At 45.4% G+C, this 5,228-nt stretch overlaps 1 pseudogene; it reads right to left on the reverse strand.

Annotated features, from left to right (window-relative positions):
* Nucleotides 1-4,482: 4,482 nt before the first annotated feature.
* LOC133369506 (5S ribosomal RNA) lies at nucleotides 4,483-4,591 on the reverse strand (annotated as a pseudogene).
* Between the last annotated feature and the right edge of the window lie 637 nt (nucleotides 4,592-5,228).

The following is a 5,228-nucleotide window of genomic DNA, read 5'->3' on the forward strand; positions in this document are numbered from 1 at the left end:
TCTCGTGTCCTGTGAATGACATGCATGCATAGTGTGCATGCCTGCCATCAACCAAGATGGTGGAGGGGGCAACAGCTCCTTAAGGAATCCCCCACTGTGGGGTCAGGTTGCAGGACCCAACGCTGATGCAAATAATGGATCAGGAGCACCACCTACCCTAAGTAGGGGCCCTTCAGGCACCAGCCCTCTGGCACCAACCTTTGGTGCAACATCCTCATTTTGGTTCTAGACATATAAATTAGCATATGCAAATATTATGCAGATCTGTGCCCTCTTTTCTTTGGTGATGCATTAACCTCTTTTTCACCCCACTTTCTGTATTGAGCATTTTGGCCCTTAACCTCCCCCACATCAGGCCTCTGCTGTTCCTCCTGCCCTGTCATTCTGCTTCCTTTCCCGAATTTATTTGGCTTAAATTCTGCTCAGTCCTGCCTGCCTGCCTGTCTTCTTGCTCCAAAGTTCCCACGTCATAATCCTGCCCAAATATGTGTTCCAGCTGTGCTGCCCATATCCTGCACTGGCTCACATAAGGAAAGGGCCAACTTTTAATGCTCAGGTCCGTTTAAAACATAACTACTAGTATTATGCTACACCTTGCTTTTCACTTTTTTCAAAGAACTGATATGTGTCAGTATCGACAGAGTGATACATCTAGTGTTCACACTTGCGCTAGCAGATGGGCGAGTTTTAACGTTGCACAACAGAGGAATCCAATGCACCTGTTCCTCTAAGGGAAACTCATGGTGCCACAGACTGCATCATCTGTTGTGCAACAAAGGTACCAACAACCTGCTTATGCGTTCTCCTGTGCAACAATGTCCCACTGGTGCAAAACATTTCGCCGATGGAACAAGGTTACCACTCAGTGATTGTAACGTAGTGTGACATGGGCTCATAGGATGACTACGTGCCCCACTTTACAGAGGACATTTACCTGAAGGGCTCTCAGAGGCACGGCCAGCCCAAGACATTTTGCACCTGAGGCCAAGGACAAGATGGTGCTTTCTCTCATTCCATGCCCAAAAGCTGACCAGACTGGTAGTGGAATCTTACTTCAGCAGGGTCAATAGGACCACACCTTCCACTGTAGCTGAGGAAAGCAGGCTAACCTTGGGGGCGCAGGGTGCACACAGCTCTCTCTCCTCCTTGCCCCATAGCATCTACAGCTTGAGGCAACTACCTCCCTAACGGTAAGGCCAGCCCTGCTCAACGGATAGTCCTCTATTTGAAGTCCTCCTCTATCCAAAGGGCCATCCAGTCCAAGTCCATTTTTAAAGATCTAGAACTCTGAGAAGGGACAGCAGGGCCCTTGAAGTTGCCCACCACCAGTTAGAACGTGGGCATCAGGCTGAGCAGGCACACAGGTCACCAAGTCACCAGACGTGGTTTGCTGATTGAGGCAGGGTTGCTATGCTGGCTTCCAGGCAGGGGGTTCACTGTTGCTTACTGGGGGAGGATGGGGCAGGGCACAGGGATGGTTGGCGAAGTGAAAACTCACCAGTGGAGCCAATCCACTGCTCCAGGTGGCGCACTGCATCAGTCTCCCTTCCCCCATGCCCCTCCCCTCCATGTATGCAACAGACTTGCTGGGACGCTACTGCAGCGCCTCTCCCCCACCTGGCAAGCCACTTCTGCTGGTCACCATTTCCCCACTTCCAAATGTGCACCTATGCATATGCAGGAGCGCATGCAAATCTGATGCAAAGTTGTCTCCTCTTGTTAGGTGGTGTATTTATTATTTTATTTTAGTTTGGCCTCTGGGTGTAAGTGGCCAACAGATCCCATATATTCCTGGGTAAGGGAAATATACATGACAGCACGCTCACATTAATAGAAGTGTAGAATTAATAGGATTAAATTAACAGAATAGCTCCAGTTTTCAATTCCATAAAGAACTGCAGCAGCATGAAAGGTCATGCATTTACATAAGGGGTTTAAATCAGGGACTCCAAAGTATATTAAGAGCCAGTGTGGCAAAGTGGTTGGACTATGACCTGGGAAATGAGGGTTCAAATCCCCACTTGGCCATGAAATTCACTCTGTATACTTTTTGGTTTGTTTCTTTGGAGAACTGCATCACAAAAATTGGAGAATTTGCAGAAATGTGGAGAACTGAATTTAAGATAGGGCCAGTCATTGGCTCTCAGCCTAACCTGCCTCACAGGTTGTTGTGAGGATAAAATGGGAAGGGGTAGAGAAACATGTACACCACCTGGAGCTCCTTTGAGGAAAGGCAGGATATAAAATATAAATAATAAATATAAATAAATAAATAGGAAAGGACCATAGCTCATTGGTAAAGCAACTGCTTTGCATGCAGGAGATCCTGTGTCTAATTCCCAGCATTTCCAGGTAGGGCTGGGAGAGCTTCCCTGTCGGAAACCCTGAAGAGTCGCTGCCAGCCAGTGTATACAACACTGAGCTAGATGGACCAGTGTAACCTGACTCAGTAGAGGACACCTTCCTGCGTTCCTATGATCTCCGCAGGTTATGTGCACATATCACACAATATGCATTTGCATGCATAACATCCCCATACCAATTTTTTTTTTTATTATTTATTGTATTTATATACCGCCCCATAGCCGAAGCTCTCTGGGCAGTTTACAATAACTGAAAAAAACATTAAAAACAAATATACAAATTTAAAAACACAACTTTTAAAAACAATTTAAAACACATGCTAAAATGCCTGGGAGAAGAGGAAAGTCTTGACCTGGCGCCGAAAAGATAACAGTGTTGGGACCAGGAGCACCTTGTCAGGGAGATCATTCCATAATTTGGGAGCCACCACTGAGAAGGCCCTCTCCCTTGTTGCCAGACTCCCAGATTCCCTCGGAGTGGGAAGCATGTTTCAGAACCATTAACACAACCTTTCTTTACACTTTGCTAACCGATTGCCTTTTTTGGAGGGTGACAGCCCTGACGATGCTGGGATAACAGCAGCTGTCATTGTTAGAAGGCAAAGAGCAAAGTGACTGATGGCAAATAATCAAAGTGGTGGAAAGCCCTTGGCCCTGGCAATATTTACACTGCATCTGTCACGTAAGACATTTTTCTGCCAATCAGCTTCCTTAAGAAGGCTGGCAAGAACAATAGAGGCCTTTCTGTTGAATTCCCCCTATTGACTCGGGCTTATGCCTACAAAGTTCGCACTTTATGTAATCCTCAAAGCATGTGCTTGGTTTCCTCAGCCAAGTTTTGAGATATATATCCTCCAGTGTCAATGGACTAGGCTTGGGGGGCGGGGGAGAGGAGGCCTTCCTCACAGCCAAAGCGTCGAAGGTGGTCCTTTGCAATGGCGACCGGGACAAGCATACAATTTGCTTTGTCCGAAGATGAGGTGTCAGAGTGATAGAAATGCATTCGGGACCCTCCCTCCCTGCAGCTGCCAAAGACGTAAGAGGCCTTTGATGGCTCAGCAGTGACCACTGTTCTCGGATCATTTCTAGCTGTGAAGACGCTCTCTCAAAACAACCCCCTTTCCCTATGTGACCGAGTTGGCCTCTTTGCCAGGAGACCAAGTTTTACAAGATGATTCAGAAAAGCCCACAGCTCAGGGCAAGGTCCAGTGAATGCAGAAGGCCCAAGGAAAGGAATGTGCAGGCTTCTTTCCCATGTATGATGTGTGTGTGTTTGTGTGTCTCACTTTCTTTTCCTCTCTCCGAGGCCGGCTCTACTGTTAGCAGGGCCACCTCTGGAGCACTGATTTGGTGTGTCTTGAAAAATCACCAGATGGACCGTGATTTAATTTTTGTATATAGTGGGTTGTATATCGAATGTTAGAGTAGACTAGGGATGGAAAAATCTGTTAATTTTGGTTCTCTCAGTTTCTCATTTTTCCTATCTTAAATTCAGTCCCCGCATTTCTGCAAATTCTCCAAATTTTGTGATGCAGTTTTCCAACAGAAAAGTGCACATATTAGGGGAGCCGTACATAGAAATGCATACATTAGTGAAAATAACATACCAAAATGTATTATATCGGGGGTGGGGGGATTGCTTGGAAGAATGTGTATTAGGCAAAATTGGATCCAAAAATATGTATGTTAAAAGAAATATACACTAGAACACAGACATTTTCCTGAAGACTTACCCCCCCCACACACACACATATAAAATAAGCAATTCACAAGCTATTGCAGAAATGTAGAGAAATGGACCTCATACTGAAAAATTGAGAAACTAGGAGAAACAGAAAGGGGGCAGTTTCATCTATCCCTGTGCCCCCCTTCAGCTGCGCTGCCCTTTCATGAAGTCAGAGGGAGGGTGGGAGAGCACCAGACAGGCAGCTGCCACTGTGTAGCATCATTTCTGGGACACCTATGCTTTTCTTTTTCTTTATATATATGTGTGTGTGTGTTGTTATATGCCTTCAAGTCGACTATGACTTATGGCGACCCTATGAATCTTTTTTGGATATATTCATAGGGTTTTCATGATAAGAGGTATTCAGAGGTAGTTTACCATTGCCTTCCTCGAAGCCTACAGCACCCGGCATTCCCAGGTGGTCTCCCATCCAAGTACTAACCAGGCCTGACCCTGCTTAGCTTCCAAGATCAGGCGTGTTCAGGGTAATATGGCCACAGGCATATATATATATGCCAGAAATGAAAAATGAAATGGACTGCCTTCAAGTCAATTCCGACTTATGGCCGACCCTATGAATAGGGTAAGGGATGTTCAGAGGGGGGTTACCATTGCCTCCCTCTGAGGCTGAGAGGCAGGAACTGGCCCAAGGTCACCCAGTGAGCTTCATGGCTGTGTGGGGATTCGAACCCTGGTCTCCCAGGTTGTAGTCCAACACCTTAACAACTATATATATATGTAATCTTTATTGGCAAGTTAAAATCAGTACAAAGTCAATTCAATTTTTTCATTCATTTATCTTGGCAAGTGTATATAAAGTCCAATAAAGCAATCTTAAAACCATTTAGTAGGTACGTTGTCTTTCCTCCATAAAGTGTTAAAATGTGGAAGGGGTGATTATATTGAAATCATATAATAGGCTGTTATGGAAAGGGGAGAAATGAATGGAACTACATTATCAGAGTTGAATTCTCTGAGGGGAGGGGCTAAAAATGCTTACATATAATTTCAAATAAATTCATACTGTTGTGGAATTCGAGAATGGGTCACCTGTGCTTACTTCCAGTTTCACTCTGCTCATCTGTATCCTCCCTTTTCACCCATTAAAATAAGACCCTCCCCACCCTCTGATCTGTATA

The sequence above is a fragment of the Rhineura floridana genome, chromosome 13, assembly GCF_030035675.1.
Source record: "Rhineura floridana isolate rRhiFlo1 chromosome 13, rRhiFlo1.hap2, whole genome shotgun sequence".
NCBI classification, from domain to species: domain Eukaryota; kingdom Metazoa; phylum Chordata; class Lepidosauria; order Squamata; family Rhineuridae; genus Rhineura; species Rhineura floridana.